Raw genomic sequence first — 25,042 nt, forward strand, 5'->3', positions numbered from 1 at the left:
TACAGGCATCAAAACAGCAGGCTCACAAGGATGATCTTGTTTTGTCATGTCACATGGGTGCACATCTTGTCGAAAAGGCCATATTAATTACTCTTGCCAAAAGGAAAAACAGTATGTGGCACCCAGGACAGAACGGATACCAGACTCAGTAATTTGGGTCTTATTCTGTGTCTAACAACCAAGGAGCATCTGGTCTTAAGGAGATTATCTGCTGTTCTATATGGGTGTCCTTCTGCCCAGGGTCTGAATTGAGCTTAGTCCAAAGACAATGAGTGACCAGGCTTATGCTCGGAGACCTGTCTCTTCCAGGACCACAGATGGAAGTCCCCATTACAGCCATGCACAGATTCATTGCAATATGGAAACCCTTCAAGCAGGAAGTGGAACAAAAACATGAAATATGACCTGACCCAATACCAGTCTCAAATGTTAGTGCCTAACTTTGCAGATGATTTACTCTCTGCAGTTTTCTGGAGGCAAACATCAGAGACGCACCAACATCTTAACATCTTCTTAACATCTTAATATCTCCTTAGGTGATGTGTCTCTATCCCACTGGCTCATAGAGAATTTTATACATGTTATGCATTTGGTAATCTTCCCTAAGTGATGCTCCTATCAATGACTATACCTGCCAATCCTGTGAAAAGGATTTACTGTTGGATAAGATTTATGTTTCTCTACTGCCCTGTCATATTTACATTTTTACAAATCACATCTATTCATTTATATGTGGGAGCGGGCACACACAGGCCCTGGCGTACACATGTGGAAGTCAGAATACAACAGCCTGTGTGAGTTGGTTCTCTTCTACAATGCAGATTCTGGGAATCCCATTCAGGTCCTCTGGCTTTCATAGCAAGTGTCTTTTCCCACCTTCTTGCCCATCCCTGCCCTGCCCTCTCAAGAATAACTGTGAAACATTTACGTTCACTGTTCTGTCTCTTTGAAATGTCTTTCCCAATATTACCTTGGAGTACATTTCTTAATCATTTTGCTTTTCTGACCAAGTTGTACTTTCACACTGAGTTCTTCTCCCCTTGCTTCATGAAGTACAACCCTTGGCCTAGACAGCATCAGCTATTCCTTCTCTAAGCTAATCAGGGCAGGTTAATCCTCTGATGGTATATTCTCAGAGCACATTGTTGAGACTCAGTGAAAACATGATTAATAACCTAGCTCTCTTTTACAGATTCCCCAAAAATAGGGTTTCAAAGCAGGTTTCTGAAGCTCTTTCCACTCAGAACCACTCTGTCCAAGGTAAATATTCCTATATGTCGAGTTTATAAAGGCTTGTAAATGGATATATGAGTTTTTTCACGGGTAATGAATCATAATTTACTTTGCAGGAGTTATTTGTTTGATCTATAATTGTTGTCAATTACTGATGCCAAAATCAAATCTGCACACGACAGAATTGGATGTTCACCTTTACCTCAGGAATTAAATTTTGGCTAAATTTGGTATTCTGGGTCAGAAAGCATCTTCAGCATGTTTACAGCTGACTGGCTCTTTGATTTCATAATGATCAATGCCAAGAATGCCCTCTTGCTTCCGTACCTAGAACAAAGTGTCAGGAGTATGTTTAGGGCCATGTCAGAAACTGTTGAAAAATACTGGCCGAATCCCAAGCCAAATTTTATATAATGGTTTTTTAAAAAATGAAACTGAAGTCAGGAACTCAAAGAGTGGTTTTCAAAATGAAGCCTTCTAGCACAACACGGTCCAAAAATGTTCTGAGGAATTGCAAGAGGGAAATAGAAAAATGTCTTTGCTTTGGTAATTAATGTAATGTAATGACATATCTATGAATAGAAAACTCTGTGTACAGCAGTGACACTACAGTTCACACTTAGTCTGGACCCTGAGCCAAGGCAAATCAGGCAGCATTCACTGGCATCGTATGACCCGACAGCATGTGCAGGGCAAAGGGTGCGACCGGCATGTTTAAAACAGAGGTCGCACCAAAATGACTCGACAAGAGTTACTATTTCCCACAAACTCCTTAGGCTCTTAACATATTTACATTTGAATTAGTTTTTGGTTGTCATGTGAACAGAAACCCTTTGCTCTTGACAGAGATTCTGCAGTCCTCACATTGAGTTGCACCCATTGGAGACCCAAAGTTTAAGAGACCAAGACAGAGAAAAAAAGGCTTATGGAATCTTGATGGGCCAAGGCGGTGCACAGGTCCCTCCATCTTCTATTCATGCTGAGGTCACCTCAGGTTTAACTAGAATATGATCTATGTGACAAAAACTCTCATGGAAAACTGTCTAAACTCTTCCAGAAACCAAAGGTCAGATGTCCTAGTTAACATACACACAGACACACGTACACACACACACACACACACACACACACACAGGGGTACACACAAACATACATACACACACAGGGGTACACACAGACATACATACACACACAGGGGTACACACAGACATACATACACACAGACATACATACAAACAGACATACACAAAATTCATACACACAGATATACACATACATAGACACACAAACACACACAGACATATACATAGACATACACAAAGACACACACAGACATATACATAGACATACACAAAGACACACACACAGACATATACATGTACACACTCATACATAAACACAGACACACACACAGACATACACAGACACAAACACACACATGTACACACAAACATACACACAGACACATGCAAAGACACACACACACACACACACACACACATGCACACAAAACTTTTATCTGTAAGTTTTTTCAAAGACTTTCACAAAATGTATCTCACTCATTCAACTGGCCACGACATATAGAATTATATCTATGTTTATTATCATCTCTACTATTGTGGACCCAGACTTTTTAGCTTTTTCTGTATCTGTGAAACCTTTTCTTCAGGAACGTTTGTAGATAAGAGCCGTTCTCTTCATCTCTTTTGCACCATGACAAGACCACATAGTCTAAAGGGATATAAGAAATCAATGCCTACCTAAAAATCTGTGATGAAGACTATTCTTGATTTTAACATTGGAGAAATGAACACATAAACTTTTAAAAATTGCAGTAACCTTAGTCCAAGTTGAATTCATACTTTACTAAGCTAGGAGAGGCTGACTTTCTCATATATTACTGTCATAAAAATGATGAGATTTAGGCAACCCACTGGCTGTACTGAACTGTATCAGCAGGGCTACTAGTACTTAGAATAATACTTGAAAAACAGCACATACCAGCTGCAGTTTTGGCACACAAAAACTCAGCTGCATTGCCTTTATGTAACTAAAAAGAAAAACACTTGTTAGTCCCTTGCGACAAACATGGCAATGATGGATCATCCAGAACTAGTACTGTGGCTTCCTGACATCTCAGTGATGGCTCCAGCTCTAAGGATCCACTGTGATCCAGGCTAAAAGAAGGGAGAGGTGAGGACAGCTCAACATGACCTTTGCTTAGAGCAGGTAATGCAGGCAGCACAGGGGCTATTCTAGTTATAAAGGAGCCTGAGGATGTGGTGCTTGGATCCAGTCCCTCTTAGAGCTGTCACACAAGACAATGATATTGTAGCTGATAGGGACTGGTCTATGGGCAGTCTCACAACAAATAGGGAGTAGGAGGAAAAGTAAGCACAATGAGCTAAAAGTTTACATCTTTTCTTTATTTTCCCAGGGGGAAAAATCAGTTATAGTCAGTAGGTTTGGAGTTCCTTGAATGTCACATGGTAAGTGGTAAGTAGTAAGTGTGACTCTCAGATAAGAAGGTGGGTCAGCAGTGAGGGCAAGCCAGGCAATTGCAGGTCCTCCACATTCCCCAGGTTCATCGTGCAGGAGTGGAAGTTAGAGGTCAGAGATCGACAGAAAGTCGCTGTCGCTGGTGAGCACATCTTTAGAAGACTCTCTGCTTTGTCATTAAAATCATAGATGGACATGTTTAACCTCATGAAGATATCACTTGCTCCTAAGTCATCCAGCTGAAATTAGTGAAGTCAGAATTTAAGTTTAAAAGTTCAGCAATGCTCAAAATGCTAAGTTGAGAAATCTATGCTAGTTCAGGAACTGTGATCACCTCTTAGGAAGGAGGACGACCAAACTTTTCCTTTGTTTTAATGTAAGTCAGCTTTTACAACTTGTCTTTTGATGCTGAAACATTCTGCTCTACCTGTATGGACCCATATTATTTACACATTTATAATTCATTTTGTTTTGTCTAATGACTTATTCGTTCTAAGGAAGCTGCAGGGATTGATGTCATAAATACTACCTTGAGCATCACGTAGTCTACTCTTTTCCTTTAGTGTCAAATGAGATAAATGGTTCATCGATAACTTCTTAGCCTCTGAATGTCTTGTCAGGCTGAGAGAGTTGTAGACAGGAAAAACATCTGGTTATCCTCATCCCTACCCCAGGCCCAAAAAGAGAGTAAGGGAAAATTTCATGCTTAAAGGTATCAGGCCCCAAACAGGCAAAACTCAACCACCAAACTTTAAGTCTGTTTTCATTAATGAATATCTTTGCCAAAGGTGGATTCTCACTAGTAGGTTCAAGGCTGAGCCTTAAACTTTATGTTGAAATTTGTATTTGTAGACAACTCTGAGGAGTTTTTCATCCTGGTGGTCCTCACTGGAGGAGGAGATGCAGACCACCAGCTCCTTGAGTAGTCAGACTAGTCTTCACTCAGACTCAAGCTGTGTCTTCACTACCCTGCAGAAAAGAATCTGAGGACCGGGCAAAGTGAAGCTGATAGCAAGTTTATCATACAGAAAGGGATAGGAATATAAACTTAGATATAAATGTGGGCATTGAAAGAAGCAGAGAGAGAGAGAGAGAGAGAGGGAGAGAGAGAGAGAGACAGACAGACAGACAGACAGACAAGAGACAGAGAGACAGACACAGACAGGGGCAGGCAGACACAGAAACAGAGAGTCTTAGGTAAGAAATGGACAGTAACTACTTAAGACAGCTGCTGTTGCATAAGAGAATTATTCTATATGTAACAGGCACCACACCTGGAACATAAAAAAGACCTGTAGATGAGAACAGCAACGGGTGGGGGAAACCTAAAGAGGCCCTGCCCATAACTGAAGAACGCAAGCAATAAATGGCTGCTAAGAGAGAAAGAATCTGTTTCATCCAATCCAAAGGGACCAGCACTAAATACACATACAAACATGTAGCAGTAAATGAACGAGCAATGTGTGTGTGTGTGTGTGTGTGTGTGTGTGTGTGTGCCTGTGTGTATGTAAACACACGTAAAAAGATTACAAAAATTGGAAAGAAATTAAGAAGAAAGATGCTATGCCTTTCAGAGACAGAGAGGGAGGTGGTAGGGAAATGGTAGGAATTGCAAAAGGGAGGGAGTGTCAATGTAAATGTAGCACTTGCTCTTAAGTTATTATTATGAGTACGAATACAGTATTGTGGCTTTTAAAATTACAATGTTCAGAGGGTAATTTATAACAAGGCTTAAATATTAAATAAAGTTTGCAAATTAAATAAAAAACATGAATATGTTGCTGGTTGATTTATTTACCTCATCTTAAAGAATTTCCTTTCTTCCTTGGTGCTACTATAGATTTGACCTAAGCCTCATGCACGTTGGGCAGGCTCTGCCATGCATCTACCCACCCACTGTGACCCTCAGTCTAACCGTTTCCTTTTGTAATGAAACTGTAAGGTGTTTTATGGGGTGTTTTGTAAAGACTTAAGGATGCAAGCAGTAGTCATAAGCTTAAAGTTGGTGTCACAATGTGGACCTTAAATAATCACCACTCATGTACTGTTTTGAGCATTCTTGTTTGAGATGAGCTCTATCTTTCCAAGGCTTCAACAAAAGTTGAAGAGTCTATCTATTTTCACCATCAGGGCCTCACGCAGCCCCAACAGCTCTGTAATTTGCCAGGGAGTTCTTTTACCTTCAGGGCTTTCAGCGTCCCTTTTGAGGAGGTCAAAGACAACATATTGCCATGCCAGAGACCAAGTCAAAGGCGGTACAAAAGCAGCACACGCCGGGATATCTGGTAGACCCTTAATCCTGATAGATAAAATCAGATGGTTTGATTCCACTCTTGTGTGATTCTAGAAATAATGAATGAGCTAATATCTGTAACAAACCTATTATTATATTTTAACAAACCTATTATTAAAAAGTTCTGACCATTCCACCTTTGCTTATGCTTAAAGATCTGTGTGGCTGCATCTGGCTTCTGCAGATGCATCGTCCTGTTAGAACAATGTCCTACCTATTACCTCTGCTGGAACCTGACAACTTCATAAGAATTCTCTCCAAGAAGTTGCCTGGCTTCCTGGTGAGCCTCTGTCTCCTTACTGCCACTTTGCTTCATCCGCATTTCTCATACCCAGGATCTCAAACAGCCAGCTTACTGGATGAATTCAGGAAAATGTTCTACCGTGCACGTTGGAGTGTCTTAGCAGGGGAAAGGCTCTTTTCTCCTTCTTCGGTCATGGTTTAAGATCTTTACTAGGTCAGTGGCTCATGGGAGCCACAAGCTTCTTAGGGAGCTAATCTGCCCTGCTAATCCTGTCACCCTTCAACTTAGTGCCACTTGGTAATGATGTGTGCTCCTTGTCACTGCTATCGTTCTATACAGCAAGGGCAGCTCAACTTCAGCCTCTTCCCTTGGACAGGTTTGGCAATTACAGCTGAGAATCCACGAAGGGCTGGCTTCCAGGTGGATCTCACAGGAGACTGCATGGCAAGTACTACTTTTGATTTTCATCTAAGTCAAAATTCAAGAACAACGGCACTGAAACAGCAGGGCATTTCCTGCTACCATCATTTAGAAATGGTTATGAAGTTTGTGCCCAATACCATCATTTAGAAATGGTTATGAAGTTTGTGCCCTTGATGTTAGGCAAATCCACGCTCACAAAAGATGCCACTCTACCCCAAATCATCTTTAACCTACAATGAATCTTCTTTTAAAGATATCTGATCATTTAATTGTGGCTGACAGACTATTAAATGAAGTCACTTTGCTAAACATTATATCAGAATACTCCATCTATTCCTAGAGCAATGTGAACTTTCACCACTGGAGGAAGCATTTGGTATTCTGAAAATTTTAATACATTTCACAAATATTTGCCATTCCTATGATAAAGCTAACTGTAGAAAACACACTTCCTCCTAAATTTATGTGGCTGCTGGCAGGTGGCCATTTTCTAATATTTTGTCTCAATTACTTATATTTATTACAATTTTCTAACTTCTTGGTTTTGTTCTTTGCCTATGAGCATGCTATTTCTTCTGAGGAAGGATATGTGTGGTTAACATGGCAGATGGAATATAAGAGCTTTCTGGCTTGCTGAGTGAGGAGGTGGTGGCATCCCGTTGGCAGCTGTTGACATCTGCTTCCTTGGACCTACTGTACACGTGGCATGAAATCTTCAAAGTCTGTGTGCAACCTAGGAACGCTTTCATAATTCCCCACCACAGTAAACACACAACGGACAGGCACATTTTTTATCTATTAAGCTTTGGGCTTACTAATAGAACTCTGTAACTTTGTCATATATTTGTTAGACTAAGAAGATTTAGAGGGAGTGAATAATACCCCAGGTTAAATAAACTATACATCAAATACAGAAGGATTGGAGTTAAGGAATTTTTATAGTAAATATTCTGATGAAATTAAGAAAATAACTTTTAAAGGTGAACGAGCACTTCTAATTCTGGTTAGACATTGGCCTGTGAAATTAGTGTGTAGTGTAATCATTTCCAAACAAAGCTAGTGTTTCTGCAACTTCCTATTTTCTTTCTATGACATTTTCAACATAGAATCCTATTATCAGTATGTGAGATTTTCTGTTACATATTTGTGTTCTCTAATCAGAGTAGAAAGCTGAATCTTTTAAAAGTATTTCTTCTTATACAGTCCTAGACCTTCACCCTTCCTTCCCCATTCCCCTTGACACATCTTCCTGCAGTTCCCACTGACTCATCCCTGAACCAGTTTCTACTTATATCTGTTGACCATGATCACTTCTGAATCACTGAATGTCTATAGTATTTTGCTTAAACTACCTAACAGTCCTAGGAGCCAGACCATAACCATCCCATTTATAGATAAAAGGACAGACACTAAGTCACAGTGACTTAAACAAGGAAGTTTTAGCACTGGGACTTGAACTCTGATATTCCAGGTCCAGAAATCAGGTTTTCAACCAATTGAGTCCTACCATAAGCATCTACAGTTAGAGCCTTACCATTGTTTTCCATGGTTGTTTCTTCTTACCTGGTTACGAAATCATGGGCTCATATCACAAAGTCACTAATCAAATGAGGGTGTTCTTGTGCAATCTCATTGCTATCTTCAAGGACAGCAGTATAGGAAGAATTTCGGGAGGTTTGCAGAGGAACAAGTGAGGGGACCCCTGTACTACTCAAAATATAATACATTTCAGCTATAAATCATTTTAAGGATCTTGAAATTGCAAAGGCCTTCTTTATATTCCACAGTATAACCTACCGTCATAAGTCTACCCAGGTGCTATCCTGACATAGATGGCAAGCATCTTGAGAACAGGAACCACATACCCTTTATTACAATTTTCTTCAATAGGTGCTAATTGGTTAAAAGAACCTTTTTTGTTGTTCTTTTTAAGACAGTATCTCACTATAACCCATCTAGTATCAAAAACTGGTCTCAGAGCTGAACTTTGTATATTTTTAGTGATTCTTTTTTCTTCTTAGACAGATATCCTCATTTTTTGGGGGGCTATAACAAAACACCTTAAAGAAAGTGGCTTAAAACAATAGAAATTTATCTCCTACCATGTTAGAGGCTGTTAAATTTAAGATCAAGATTCAAGTTCTTATGAAGGACTGCTTTCTGATTCATAGACCGAGACGTTCCTCGTGTGAGAATGTGGTAAAAGGAGCAAGAGACCTCTCTAAGGCCTCTTTAATAAGGACGCCCATCCTGCTCACTGGGGCTTCAGCCTCATGAGCTAATTGCCTCCCAGAGTTGCCACTTTCTAATACCATCGCATTGGGGAATCCAATGTAGTATATAAATTCCTTAATGTATATTAGCATTCAAATTGTAGTAGGGAATATGGAGCTGCCTTTTGTATTTGTGTGTGTGTGTATGTGTGTGTGTGTGTGTGTGTGTGTGTGTGTGTGTGTGTGTAATTTTCTGAAACATTTTCTTTCTCTATAGGCCAGGCTAGCCTCAAAGTCACAACCCTAGCTCCATCCCACATGTGGTGGGAATACAGTCCATGCTTGGCTGTAGTCACCACAGCCTTACAAATACAAGTGCTCTCTTTTTCCTTTTCTCCAGTCTCCTCCGTCCTGAGCATCTTACTTATTTATATGCTCTATCTAACCTTAGAGAAATAGCCATTTTCATTAATTTTTACTTATGAACAATATCCTGCTAATTGAACAGGTATGTGAAAGTACAATACTCTGAATTGATTCTAGTATAAAATTAATTCTCAGTTACTTATAATATTTAATTTGTATATGCAAAGTACCAGAGTCACTGAGAAGATAATTGACTTTTCTCTAAAGTCTCTCAGTCTACATGTTAATTTCATCTTCTTGCTCAGACCCACACGCTCACTGGAACTCATTGGTATTATCTGTGTGTACTTAGAGAAGTTGTAATATCAATACGTTTGTCAAACATCATCATAGCTGGTCTGCTGGGCAGAATGCGTTTATGGTTTCCTGTTAGGTTACCACGCAACATTGAACAACTGCTCTTCAGCACATCATAGATTCACTTACTACTGGGAGGAGGTTTCCTTGTAAAACAGCTCTATCATAGGCCTATAGCAAAAACTAAAAGTAGGAGGGGAATCCTATGGCTTATTCTGTAGCAGGTAAGGGAATAATTGGATCTCTATTCTAAAATATTTATGAATAAAAGTATATACTTCATCATATCCTGCAATCATTGTAAGGTCCAAAATAGGCAGGATAAGTTTTTTTGATTTCTAATCAGGTTCATGTATTGAGGCAGTGAGATCTTACTGGGATGAGTTGTATTGTTTTCATCCTTCACATTCTGGGGAGTTTTCCTATGCTAAAATCTCTCAAATGAACCGTCAGTTTTATTATGTGCAATGTCTTATGATAATCACTGCCACATTTGGCTTTGATCAGAGAGTTTTGTGCAAGACGTCATCCAGAAAGCAGGTTGGGCAGTTGGATTATTATGATTAGTTTGTCTTTTTCTTGGGAAATCTCTTAAATGCCAGACATTATTTTGGCTTCAAAGATTCAGAGTGACATCCATCAACTTCATTCTTACCAGCTTAAAAAGTTTGTTGGTTCAAAGTTACATACGTTTCCCAGGCATGAACCCATTTTGTTGGCTGACTGGTTGAGAAGAATGAGGGAGGAAATGGCTGGATGATACATACTACTGCAGTATCAAAGTGTGTGTGTGTGTGTGTGTGTGTGTGTGTGTGTGTGTGTGTGTGTGTGTCTGCAGATGAGTCCACAGCTTCAGCTGCACTGATCTTACTTTTAAGATAGTTTCCTCTATTCTCTCATTCAGTAGAGTTCACTCTCCTTCAGATGCTAAATCAGTACATCCCAAAGGCATGCACACAAAAGCAGACTTCCGTGTTCCCTAATTATCTCTGCCAGAATTAGGATCTCAAAAGAAAGTCCCAGCGAAACCAACTGACAAGAGTAGGAGAACAGGAAACAGCGTGTCTTTTAAAAAAAAGTCATCTATGGTTGAGGCTCAAGGAACCACAATGCTTCCAATTTTCAAGTTGGAAGACCTTGACACTTAGAGTGACCCCTGTCTTTTGTGAGACCCTCTTCATTTGCTCTTTTGTCATATTGCAAAGGTAGGCTTTGAAGTCCTGCTTCTCTGAAACCCCAGCACTGGTACATCAGGCACTCATCAGGTCTTGTAAGTTGTCCCATAATAAATTTCCATTTAACTTTTTCTTTTCTCTGGTGGATTGGAATCCACAAATATAAACAGGAGGGTGGCTGACAATCACAAGTTATGATTCTGTCTGCAAGAGGTTTTGATAAGAGTACACTGGGCTGGAACCTGACTCATTCAGTTATGGTTTTGGAAACCTTGTATATGTAGAATTACAACCTGGTAATATCTGTTTTTTTTCCGTGCATTGTTTATTAATGATAAAAAAATCATTCTAATTTAGTGTGTGTGTGTGTGTGTGTGTGTGTGTGTGTGTGTTACACTGAACCTGAGTAACTCCTCAAGCCAGACTATTCTTATACCAAGGTGCCTCTACTGTCATTCCTCTTAACAGCAATATTATAATCCACTGTGAGGCATAGTAATCTGTCCATTTCTTTTACAATGTGTCATTAATTTGCCTACATTATGGCACTGTCTCTTTGAAGAAGCAGAGAAATGAAAAATACTTGAATTCTCAGTAACCCCTGCGGAAGAGGGCTTGTTCCTCCGAATATTTCATCTATTTCCTTCCTGCTGGCCTGCCATCTTGCCTAGGTCCTGCAAAGAGCAGCTAGGAAGCCATGCCATCCCACCTTAGGCATCATAAGTATCCTTCAGATAATAGATAATTCACATGATCCTATGCCTTCTTGTGCACTTAAGAGATTCTCAGTGTAGATAGAAAAATGTATTTTGATTTGAGGTATTCCTGTTTTTTTATGGGGTGCTAAATTACATCTCTGCAATGGTGGGAGAACTGAAAATTTCACCCATTACCTAATGCCAGTTTTATCTCTCTTTTTTCCCTCTCCCCCAACCACAAAAAAAAATCTAAAATGTGACTGAACCTGCCAAGCAGTCACATTCTCCTGTCTGTAATCCCATGTTTGTCACATTGAACCAATGTGTATGGGAAGCAAAAGCTCTGTGTGTGAGTGGTTAAGTACAGGAATATGTTTATTTTCAGTCTCTGAGAGGAGCTGTGTCCACTCTGCCTTGCCGTGCTCTGAAGAATTAAAAAGATGTCCTGACATTGAACTGACATCTTCATGGGTCAAATTTACTAGGCTTATTCTTGCCCTAGACGCTGAGCTGCCAGTGGTCCTTTTAGTGTAGGATATTGTCTTCACCTGTTTGTCTTTCTCAGCCTTATCCCGAGTCTCCTCTGTGCAATCCCTATCCGTTTTCCTTCTGAGCCATGAATTCTAGATTCCTTCCATGCTGCCCAGGCATTCATATGGTATACACCTGTTCAGAGGCATAGAAATCATGGCAATATCGTCTTCGCTTACTTTTCCTAAGTACAACTTGAGTCTGAGGCTTGATACACAAAGTTTATGTGGGAAGTGATGCTGGAAAGCAATCCTGAGAACTAGTGTGGAATCAGAGAAGGGAGGGAAGGCCATAAAGTATGTGTTAATGGGCTGATTACTGCAGTGGGCTATGGGGCTCCATGGCTCTGGGATCCCCTGAGAAACCATGCTGAACATGCCTTGAAATCCTTCCATGGGTTTTGGGGGATGCTGACATAAGCATCCACCCACAGTCACCCCTCATCTAGAGGAAGGTTGCCCTGGGAAGTATTAACACTTACTACTTCTTTGTGCTTTCCCACAGAATAAACAAACAGTGCTGTGGAAATGTCAAGGTAGGACAGAGTCTTATGAAATAGGAGCCACAAGCTTATTGCAATCTGTCCACTTTGGAGTTAGAGCACTGAGGTGAGCGGTAGGGCTTCAGGGCAGAACATCAGGAAAGACCACTTCCAGGTGTCAAGCTCATAATAAAAATTAGTCCATCTTGCGTCCAGATAGGAACAGAGAATGCTACGCCTACTGGAACCGAAAGGCTTAAATTCTACAGAGAAGCATCGAAGAGCAAGGAAAATAACAGGAATAATGTAGAAGCTATGCCAGCCAAGCAAAGTTTTCCTGCCAGTTTGTAATCCTGTCCACAAGAAGAGCATGCCCTGTCTAAAAGAGACTATCATTCCTCATCTCAACTTGATTCTTGCCAAGAAAATGGGCAGTGTTGATTGGAGTGTCTACTGCTTTTTTCCCTTTTTCTTAGATTTTTTTCTTTTGAGATAAGGTTTCTTTTTATAACTCTGGATGTCCTGGAACTCTCTCTGTAGACCAGACTGGTCTTAAATTCAGAGAGCTGCCTGCCTCTGCCTCCTGAGTGCTGGGTTTAAAAACATGAGCCACCACTGCTTAGCTATGCTTTTTCTATAATTAGATTCTATATTCCAAATTTTATAGAAAGTCACTTTGTAACTTGATGTATACAATGCATACTTTATACATTTCATACACCGGGTAAGATTTGCCCAGTGGAATCCATCTGGGGTGTGTACCTCCCTTTCTATGTACAGGCTCCGCTCCCACAGCATCAGCAAAATTATCTCCATGTCTCAAAAGTATGCTAAATAGTTCACCTGCACATCTCTGAATAAACTGGTTTTGCTGGTGCAAGCTTATTTCATAGAAACCACATTTCTGAAGGAGCTAAAAACAACAACAGAAAAGAATTAAGAACATGCAATGAGACAAGGTTGGGTGGCGGTCTCTGTCACTTTTCCTTTGAGCATAACTCCTTTGAGCTGCCGTAGATATGGAATTGCAAAATGGATTTCCCTCCTTGTTAATATAACCCAGGTTAAAGCCAATACTGCTTTACATCAGAAAAATTTAAGGTAGAGCTTTGATCTCCTTCCTATTAAAATAAAGTAATGCATTATACTGACCTCAAAAAAGTAGTCTTAATTAGGGGCCTTGAATAAGATAATTGACCTTGACATTGCCTTCAGCTCAGGGCATGAAGCTGTTATCAAAACGACTTATTGGGAAGCAAGACATGCTGCCATAAGGACTATTTATTTAATAATTCTGCATTTTAGTATTTCAAGCTTCCAGGGTCTTCACTGTCTCTAGTATGACCAGAAAAATACTACATCATATGGGAGTGGAATCTATGCTGAAAATATGCTTAGCTTTGAAGTACAATCTTTGTTTCAATGCAACCTAGACTGTTTGCTTCTTACTACAAATGCTTGGTCATGGAGTATTGCTTCTGTGTGCTACTCCTGATGCTATGCAACTTCAGGATCAAACAGAAAACCTGGAGATGGGTGCAGAGTGAACACTGGCCCAGAAGTCAAAGGGTTTCATTCTTGCCGCTCATTACAATGGTAGTCAGTTGTGGTCGTAGACAAATATTACATTTGATCATATCTAAATTCCTGGAAACTTTGTTGCCTGGTAAGAGTATACTGGGGTCTTGGTCTGCTCTTTGTTTCTTGTCTGCTATAACGTGAGCTGCTCCTTGATGCCCTCCCACATAGAGGGAATGAACTCTCTAAAACCATACGCCCAAATCAATCTTTTAAAAATTGTTCCCTTAGGAATTTTGGCCTCAGTCATGGTATAAACGAGACAATTTGGCCTGCCCCCCCACTCCCCAGTTGTATCTGCAGTATCTCAGGGCTGTAAAGTCGAGGGTTCACTCTCCTAATGTGGAATTTCTAGAAGAATTCAAGGCTTAGATGTTTTAGAGCACTAGTCAAGAATGATTTTTGCCCTCTGGGGTAGAGCACATTACAGAAACATGAAGCTTAGTCTTGGCACAGACGATAGTTCTGTGGGAAAGACAGGGAGAAAGCTCAAGTTTTGGGTATGTGTCAAGGGAAAGATGTTTAGTGTTAATGAGACAACCGACTAAACACAGAGCTGGGGTCCTGAAGGTCTGCAAAAGAAATTCTTACCTTTAAGAATTGGTGGGCATGGCTACAAAGATAGCTGAGAGAATAAGGGCACATTCTACTTTTAAGGAGGACCCAAGTTAGGCTCCCAAAGCCCACATTAAGTGCCTCTGGAACACCTTTGTCTCTAGCTCCGGGGGCTCTGATGCCTCTGATTTCTTCAGGCACCTGAACTCAAATGCACACAAAGACACACACACACACACATACTTAAAAAAATACATCTAGTAAATGTAAGAATCCATAGGCAAAGGGGAAAAATGAAAGGAGGTGACACACGGTTTGTACTGTCAGGTCAAGGTGAGGCTTGGTAAGATGGTTTGTGACTCATCCCAGGAGGCCGCGTTCTACTCTTCATCCTTTCTAAACTAAGTCTATCAACAGTCATCAAGCTGGAACACACCCCGTTTCGCCAAATCTGTGCCTTCTAAGAAGTCATGTTTTCTCTTCCCATCTGTCAGTATCTTTTCCTTAGGGGTCAAATCTCTACCGTTGTTCTGCTGCAAATCTTTCCTGATCCATGTGTTCTCTACTGACAATAGATGGAAGTCGATACCAGATACTTCGTGCATTGCTAAGACAGGTAAAGATGTGCCCACTGGGTCTTTATCTCCGGCTGCCTTTCATTTCACTGCATTCCGTCTGGCACATCCTGTTCTGAAACAAAGAGATACCAGGTAAACCTCTGAATAGCCAAAAGAGAAACATCCACAGAAATTAATGAGGGAACCAACAAGACCTCTACCCAGGAAATATGACTTCCTCTGAGCTCCAAGAGCAAGAGAGAATTTGACAGAAAGTTAAAAAAAAAATTAGGCAGAGAGAGAGTGGACTTGGTGTGTATGGAGAAGAATATACGAGTCCAAGAAGAAGTCACATTGGTCCCTTCGTGGCCTGTCCTACCAGCCTGCTTTGCTGAAGGACTTTGATACCCCAACCACAATGGTGAGTTGATTCTTGTCTTTAAGTAGAGTGCTTGCTCTCTTTTTTCATAGAATGAAAAAGAAAGTGATTGCTCTGGAAAAGTGAAAGTTTGAGAAAGAACCTTGCCATTGGACTAATTTGATAGCATCTGATGTAATAGTACTTGGCAGAAATATGTATATGACAACCTGAAACCCCCAAACCTCCTGTTGTTGACCCAGATTGTAACACACACACACACACACACACACACACACACACACACACACACACACCACACACACAATTACAGACACTTCCCAATCCCTCCTACTTCCTACTTCTGAGGGAGCCCCTCTCCTTTCCTATTTGCTCTGAGTTTTCCCTCAATGACAGGTGGGGCCATCTTTCAGAGTTTAACTTCTCTCCACCAGGAGGTAGAGATTTATCTTGACAAAGCATTTGGAATAGCTAGGGGAATATTAATAGAATGTGAACGTGAGTCCTGCTGGCGTGAGGAGAATCCCTGAGCAGTGGAAAAGCTGATGTTGGAGATTAGAGACGGCTGGGGGGAAAATGTGCTTCCTGGTAGCAGGCACCCAGAGCGGATCTCGCTATCCAGGAATCTCTAATTACTAATACAGTACATGAACAGTATGATATGTCCTCACAATTGCAGACGCCTTTTCAAAGATAATCTTTAATAGTTTATTTGACAACCTGTAAAATTATAGAAAATTATTAGTCTTGGGAATTACAAAAATCCCCGTAGTACAGTCAAACAATAAAATTATAATTACCTGTGGGTAATTGAAATTTAACTGTTTTTTTATTGTATATTACACATCAATAGCAACATAAGTTCAAGAGGTTTTTTTCTTCTTTCCTTTTTGTTACAGAACCTGAGAAAATGGACAGCATTGTTGGGAGCTTGTGAGCTCCTGTCACAGTACCGAGCTTGAACAATGTCGATTAAAGCCCCATGCTTGAGACTGTCATTAGACCCGCATTAAATTACATATCTGGAGTGTTAAAACATAAAGAGTACAGTGGCTTTTTCGCAGCTACCTAAGGTAGGTAGTTAAGGCCCTGATTATCTTTAAAGGTCTATTTTTCCCCTCCACTGAAAGCCATTGTTTCTTTCATTAAACATAAAACACATTTAAGAACACTAAACTGTGCAGACAGGAATATTAGGATGGCATATTCCAAAGTGCCTTTGTTCTGCGTTCATTGCTCGGTCTTTTTTGCATTGTGTAATGTGATTTTATTATTTAGCTCTCACTCAGGTGAACTGAGCAGGCTTGGCATTTCTGAGGACTTCTAATTCCCTGGGCTGTGGATAAAGTGGGCACTTACTTTTCCATCAACCACCCCTTCTCCCAGACTCCAAGAAAGAAAGAATAAAAGAAAATCTAAGTACCTTCAAACCAAAGCAAGGTGCAAACACTCGTACTAGACCGCTTGGCTCCAAGAAACAGAGAACTCAAAGCACCTCCTATGTTTTCAAAGAAACTTCTAGTTCTTGGCAGAAAAGTGAACTGACCAGGTGAGGGAAAAGTATGTCCATGCTTTCAAGAGGATCGCTGGAGAAAGGACTGTCTTGCTCGCAGACCACTCCCATATCTGTACCTGCTCCCAGCACCCACCTCTCTCCCTGCTATTTCTTATCTGTCAGCATCGCTGCTCTAAGGACACTGGACGTGGACCTCAGGACAGCCCTTTGAAGCCTACATCCAGAGGTAACAGCTTCAGGCCAAGTGGTCTGACCTAGTTCCATCTCTGTGGTTTGGAAAGCAGTGGGAATTTAAATCTGCTTTTATTTCACCCAGCACTGTCTGATATTCACCTCTTTGTCTGGAAATAAAGAAATAGGGTCAAAGAATGTGGGATGTTCAGAACAGATACAAGGAATTAGCCAGCAGGCTGGTGCTAGCCTTTCTTCTGTATATAGTCTGAGGGTCCATTGTGGGAGGAAGAAGACCTTCATTCTCTGTGGTCATCACTGGGAGTTCATGATACAGGAGGCAGAAGTGTGTGTAGAGGGTGGGGGACGCTTCCAGGCTCCTCTTAACTAAATTAACCAAGAGGGAACCAAGAGGATGAAGTTGAAAAATGTGAAGTCCAAACCCAGTAGCATCAGTTCACTTCTCCTCATGTTTTCCTTCACTAACCCATTTAAACATGCAATGGAAAATACCAAATCACATGTACACACACACACACACACACACACAAATATATATATATATATATATATATGCACACACCACACACATGCACACACACATACACACACATATATGCATACCATTTACACACATACACACACCACATATACACACATACACACATACACACTATACACACCATATATATACACAAGATATACACACATACATGACATACATATGTATACACACTCCACATATCCAACACACACACACACACACACACACACACACACACACACACACACACATACAGTGCTGTTTCTCAGATAGGATTTCATCTAGATTTCCCACCTGCCTTGGACTCAATTGTGTTTTATCCACATCCACATACTAAAGTCCTACTTCAGACTATGATAATATTTAGGAATTAGCCCCTAAGAATTCATTAGGATTGCATGAAGTTTGGAGGGTAGAGTACTAATGCTAGGTTAGTGCTTTCATAAGATCTTTCTCAAGCTGCCATCAGGAATGGGTGTGAAGAAGCATTGCTCTGAGCACACAGCAGAAAAGACAGCCATCCATAAACCACACCCCACCATGCTGGAACTCTGAACTCAGATGCTCCTGCTTCAGAACTGTGAGAGATGTTGCCTTTCTCAGAGCCCACTCCATGGTATTCTCTTTGATTTTGGTTCTCGTGGCAGGGTCTTCTTATGTATCCCAGGTTTCTTTTTGATTCTCTTGACTTGACATATATTTCTTTTTTTTTTTTTTTTTTTTATTAACTTGAGTATTTCTTATATACATTTCGAGTGTTATTCCCTTTCCCGGTTTCCGGGCAAACATCCCCCTCCCCCCTCCCCTTCCTTATGGGTGTTCCCCTCCCAACCCTCCCCCCATTGCCGCCCTCCCCCCATAGACTAGTTCACTGGGGGTTCAGTCTTAGCAGGACCCAGGGCTTCCTCTTCCACTGGTACTCTTACTAGGATATTCATTGCTACCTATGGGGTCAGAGTCCAGGGTCAGTCCATGTATAGTCTTTAGGTAGTGGCTTAGTCCCTGGAAGCTCTGGTTGCTTGGCATTGTTGTACTTTTGGGGTCTCGAGCCCCTTCAAGCTCTTCCAGTTCTTTCTCTGATTCCTTCAATAGGGGACCTATTCTCAGTTCAGTGGTTTGCTGCTGGCATTCGCCTCTATATTTGCTGTATTCTGGCTGTGTCTCTCAGGAGCGATCTACATCCGGCTCCTGTCGGTCTGCACTTCTTTCCTTCATCCATCTTGTCTAATTGGGTGGCTGTATATGTATGGGCCACATGTGGGGCAGGCTCTGAATGGGTGTTCCTTCAGTCTCTGTTTTAATCTTTGCCTCTCCCTTCCCTGCCAAGGGTATTCTTTTTCCTCATTTAAAGAAGGAGTGAAGCATTCACATTTTGATCATCCGTCTTGAGTTTCGTTTGTTCTAGGGATCTAGGGTAATTCAAGCATTTGGGCTAATAGCCACTTATCAATGAGTGCATACCATGTATGTCTTTCTGTGATTGGGTTAGCTCACTCAGGATGATATTTTCCAGTTCCAACCATTTGCCTACGAATTTCATAAACTCGTTGTTTTTGATAGCTGAGTAATATTCCATTGTGTAGATGTACCACATTTTCTGTATCCATTCCTCTGTTGAAGGGCATCTGGGTTCTTTCCAGCTTCTGGCTATTATAAATAAGGCTGCGATGAACATAGTGGAGCACGTGTCTCTTTTATATGTTGAGGCATCTTTTGGGTATATGCCCAAGAGAGGTATAGCTGGATCATCAGGCAGTTCAATGTCCAATTTTCTGAGGAACCTCCAGACTGATTTCCAGAATGGTTTTACCAGTCTGCAATCCCACCAACAATGGAGGAGTGTTCCTCTTTCTCCACATCCTCGCCAGCATCTGCTGTCACCTGAGTTTTTGATCTTAGCCAATCGCACTGGTGTGAGGTGAAATCTCAGGGTTGTTTTGATTTGCATTTCCCTTATGACTAAAGATGTTGAACATTTCTTTAGGTGTTTCTCAGCCATTCGGCATTCCTCAGCTGTGAATTCTTTGTTTAGCTCTGAACCCCATTTTTTAATAGGGTTATTTGTTTCCCTGCGGTCTAACTTCTTGAGTTCTTTGTATATTTTGGAAATAAGGCCTCTATCTGTTGTAGGATTGGTAAAGATCTTTTCCCAATCTGTTGGTTGCCGTTTTGTCCTAACCACAGTGTCCTTTGCCTTACAGAAGCTTTGCAGTTTTATGAGATCCCATTTGTCGATTCTTGATCTTAGAGCATAAGCCATTGGTGTTTTGTTCAGGAAATTTTTTCCAGTGCCCATGTGTTCCAGATGCTTCCCTAGTTTTTCTTCTATTAGTTTGAGTGTGTCTGGTTTGATGTGGAGGTCCTTGATCCACTTGGACTTAAGCTTTGTACAGGGTGATAAGCATGGATCAATCTGCATTCTTCTACATGTTGACCTCCAGTTGAACCAGCACCATTTGCTGAAAATGCTATCTTTTTTCCATTGGATGGTTTTGGCTCCTTTGTCAAAAATCAAGTGACCATAGGTGTGTGGGTTCATTTCTGGGTCTTCAATTCTATTCCATTGGTCTATCTGTCTGTCTCTGTACCAATACCATGCAGTTTTTATCACTATTGCTCTGTAATACTGCTTGAGTTCAGGGATAGTGATTCCCCCTGAAGTCCTTTTATTGTTGAGGATAGCTTTAGCTATCCTGGGTTTTTTGTTATTCCAGATGAATTTGCAAATTGTTCTGTCTAACTCTTTGAAGAATTGGATTGGTATTTTGATGGGGATTGCATTGAATCTGTAGATTGCTTTTGGTAAAATGGCCATTTTTACCATATTAATCCTGCCAATCCATGAGCATGGGAGATCTTTCCATCTTCTGAGGTCTTCTTCAATTTCTTTCCTCAGTGTCTTGAAGTTCTTATTGTACAGATCTTTTACTTGCTTGGTTAAAGTCACACCGAGGTACTTTATATTATTTGGGTCTATTATGAAGGGTGTCGTTTCCCTAATTTCTTTCTCGGCTTGTTTCTCTTTTGTATAGAGGAAGGCAACTGATTTATTTGAGTTAATTTTATACCCAGCCACTTTGCTGAAGTTGTTTATCAGCTTTAGTAGTTCTCTGGTGGAACTTTTGGGATCACTTAAATATACTATCATGTCATCTGCAAATAGTGATATTTTGACCTCTTCTTTTCCGATCTGTATCCCTTTGATCTCCTTTTGTTGTCTGATTGCTCTGGCTAGAACTTCAAGAACTATATTGAATAAGTAGGGAGAGAGTGGGCAGCCTTGTCTAGTCCCTGATTTTAGTGGGATTGCTTCAAGTTTCTCTCCATTTAGTTTAATGTTAGCAACTGGTTTGCTGTATATGGCTTTTACTATGTTTAGGTATGGGCCTTGAATTCCTATTCTTTCCAGGACTTTTATCATGAAGGGGTGTTGAATTTTGTCAAATGCTTTCTCAGCATCTAAAGAAATGATCATGTGGTTCTGTTCTTTCAGTTTGTTTATATAATGGATCACGTTGATGGTTTTCCGTATATTAAACCATCCCTGCATGCCTGGGATGAAGCCTACTTGATCATGGTGGATGATTGTTTTGATGTGCTCTTGAATTCGGTTTGCCAGAATTTTATTGAGTATTTTTGCGTCGATATTCATAAGGGAAATTGGTCTGAAGTTCTCTTTCTTTGTTGTGTCTTTGTGTGGTTTAGGTATAAGAGTAATTGTGGCTTCGTAGAAGGAATTCGGTAGGGCTCCATCTGTTTCAATTTTGTGGAATAGTTTGGATAATATTGGTATGAGGTCTTCTATGAAGGTTTGATAGAATTCTGCACTAAACCCGTCTGGACCTGGGCTCTTTTTGGTTGGGAGACCTTTAATGACTGCTTCTATTTCCTTAGGAGTTATGGGGTTGTTTAACTGGTTTATCTGTTCCTGATTTAACTTCGATACCTGGTATCTGTCTAGGAAATTGTCCATTTCCTGAAGATTTTCAAATTTTGTTGAATATAGGTTTTTATAGTAAGATCTGATGATTTTTTGAATTTCCTCCGAATCTGTAGTTATGTCTCCCTTTTCATTTCTGATTTTGTTAATTTGGACACACTCTCTGTGTCCTCTCGTTAGTCTGGCTAAGGGTTTATCTATCTTGTTGATTTTCTCAAAGAACCAACTTTTGGTTCTGTTGATTCTTTCTATGGTCCTTTTTGTTTCTACTTGGTTGATTTCAGCTCTGAGTTTGATTATTTCCTGCCTTCTACTCCTCCTGGGTGTATTTGCTTCTTTTTGTTCTAGAGCTTTTAGGTGTGCTGTCAAGCTGCTGACATATGCTCTTTCCTGTTTCTTTCTGCAGGCACTCAGCACTATGAGTTTTCCTCTTAGCACAGCTTTCATTGTGTCCCATAAGTTTGAGTATGTTGTATCTTCATTTTCATTAAATTCTAAAAAGTTTTTAATTTCTTTCTTTATTTCTTCCTTGACCAGGTTATCATTGAGTAGAGCATTGTTCAATTTCCACGTATATGTGGGCATTCTTCCCTTATTGTTATTGAAGACCAGTTTTAGGCCGTGGTGGTCCGATAGCACGCATGGGATTATTTCTATCTTTCTGTACCTGTTGAGGCCCGTTTTTTGACCAATTATATGGTCAATTTTGGAGAAAGTACCATGAGGAGCTGAGAAGAAGGTATATCCTTTTGCTTTAGGATAGAATGTTCTATAAATATCCGTTAAGTCCATTTGGCTCATGACTTCTCTTAGTCTGTCTACATCACTGTTTAATTTCTGTTTCCATGATCTGTCCATTGATGAGAGTGGGGTGTTGAAATCTCCCACTATTATTGTGTGAGGTGCAATGTGTGTTTTGAGCTTTAGTAAGGTTTCTTTTACATATGTAGGTGCCCTTGTATTTGGGGCATAGATATTTAGGATTGAGAGTTCATCTTGGTTGATTTTTCCTTTGATGAATATGAAGTGTCCTTCCTTATCTTTTTTGATGACTTTTAGTTGGAAATTGATTTTATTTGATATTAGAATGGCTACTCCAGCTTGCTTCTTCTGACCATTTGCTTGGAAAGTTGTTTTCCAGCCTTTCACTCTGAGGTAGTGTCTGTCTTTGTCTCTGAGGTGTGTTTCCTGTAGGCAGCAGAATGCAGGGTCCTCGTTGCGTATCCAGTTTGTTAATCTATGTCTTTTTATTGGGGAGTTGAGGCCATTGATATTGAGAGATATTAAGGAATAGTGATTATTGCTTCCCGTTATATTCATATTTGATGTGAGGTTATGTTTGTGTGCTTTCATTCTCTTTGTTTTGTTGCCAAGACGATTAGTTTCTTGCTTCTTCTAGGGTATAGCTTGCCTCCTTATGTTGGGCTTTACCATTTATTATCCTTTGTAGTGCTGGATTTGTAGAAAGATATTGTGTAAATTTGGTTTTGTCATGGAATATCTTGGTTTCTCCATCAATGTTAATTGAGAGTTTTGCTGGATACAGTAATCTGGGCTGGCATTTGTGTTCTCTTAGGGTCTGTATAACATCAGTCCAGGATCTTCTGGCCTTCATAGTTTCTGGCGAGAAGTCTGGTGTGATTCTGATAGGTCTCCCTTTATATGTTACTTGACCTTTTTCCCTTACTGCTTTTAATATTCTTTCTTTATTTTGTGCGTTTGGTGTTTTGACAATTATGTGACGGGAGGTGTTTCTTTTCTGGTCCAATCTATTTGGAGTTCTGTAGGCTTCCTGTATGTCTATGGGTATCTCTTTTTTTAGGTTAGGGAAGTTTTCTTCTATGATTTTGTTGAAGATATTTACTGGTCCTTTGAGCTGGGAGTCTTCACTCTCTTCTATACCTATTATCCTTAGGTTTGATCTTCTCATTGAGTCCTGGATTTCCTGTATGTTTTGGACCAGTAGCTTTTTCCGCTTTACATTATCTTTGACAGTTGAGTCAATGATTTCTATGGAATCTTCTGCTCCTGAGATTCTCTCTTCCATCTCTTGTATTCTGTTGGTGAAGCTTGTATCTACAGCTCCTTGTCTCTTCTTTTGGTTTTCTATATCCAGGGTTGTTTCCATGTGTTCTTTCTTGATTGCTTCTATTTCCATTTTTAATTCCTTCAACTGTTTGATTGTGTTTTCCTGGAATTCTTTCAGGGATTTTTGCGATTCCTCTCTGTAGGCTTTTACTTGTTTATTAATGTTTTCCTGTGCTTCCCTAAGTGTGTTCAGGTCTTTCCTGAAGTCCTCCAGCATCATGATCAAATATGATTTTGAAACTAGATCTTGCTTTTCTGGTGTGTTTGGATATTCCATGTTTGTTTTGGTGGGAGAATTGGGCTCCGATGATGGCATGTAGTCTTGGTTTCTGTTGCTTGGGTTCCTGCGCTTGCCTCTCGCCATCAGATTATCTCTAGTGTTACTTTGTTCTGCTATTTCTGACAGTGGCTAGACTGTCCTATAAGCCTGTGTGTCAGGAGTGCTGTATACCTGTTTTCCTCTCTTTCAGTCAGTTATGGGGACAGAGTGTTCTGCTTTCGGGCGTGTAGTTTTTCCTCTCTACAGGTCTTCAGCTGTTCCTGTGGGCCTGTGTCTTGAGTTCACCAGGCAGCTTTCTTGCAGCAGAAAATTTGGTCTTACCTGTGGTCCCGAGGCTCAGGTTCGCTCGTGGGGTGCTGCCCAGGGGCTCTCTGCAGCGGCAGCAACCAGGGAGACCTGTGCCGCCCCTTCCGGGAGCTTCAGTGCACCAGGGTTCCAGATGGTCTTTGGCTTTTTCCTCTGGCGTCCGAGATGTGTGTGCAGGGAGCAGTCTCTTCTGGTTTCCCAGGCTTGTCTGCCTCTCTGAAGGTTTAGCTCTCCCTCCCACGGGATTTGGGTGCAGAGAACTGTTTATCCGGTCTGTTTCCTTCAGGGTCCGGCGGTGTCTGTGGCAGGGGTCCTGCCGCTCCTGGGCCCTCCCCCACGGGAGCCCAGAGGCCTTATACAGTTTCCTCTTGGGCCAGGGATGTGGGCAGGGGTGAGCAGTGTTGGTGGTCTCTTCCGCTCTGCAGCCTCAGGAGTGCCGACCTGACCAGGCGGTTGGGTCTCTCTCTCACCGGGTCTGGGAGCAGAGAGCTGCTGCGGGCCGGGATCCGCGGGTGTGGGACTTCCTTGACATATATTTCTATTGCAGGCATGTACCATATGTTTCTGGCTCTACAGAAGCCAGACTTGTGCCACTGAAATGGCAAAGTTATTACT

The 25,042-nt window shown here is 40.9% G+C and overlaps 1 long non-coding RNA gene across 8 annotated transcripts in view; it reads left to right on the plus strand.

Moving 5' to 3' along the window:
• The window catches only part of LOC103693221 (uncharacterized), a 160,197-nt gene that overhangs the window by 61,429 nt on the left and 73,726 nt on the right, over positions 1 to 25,042 (plus strand). For all 8 annotated transcript variants that reach the window (XR_005493500.2, XR_005493504.2, XR_010057630.1 and 5 more), the window contains one exon: positions 16,482 to 16,655. This is a non-coding gene — a long non-coding RNA (uncharacterized LOC103693221). The remainder of the gene's footprint in view (positions 1 to 16,481; positions 16,656 to 25,042) is intronic.

Source organism: Rattus norvegicus, chromosome 14, assembly GCF_036323735.1.
Source record: "Rattus norvegicus strain BN/NHsdMcwi chromosome 14, GRCr8, whole genome shotgun sequence".
NCBI lineage: Eukaryota > Metazoa > Chordata > Mammalia > Rodentia > Muridae > Rattus > Rattus norvegicus.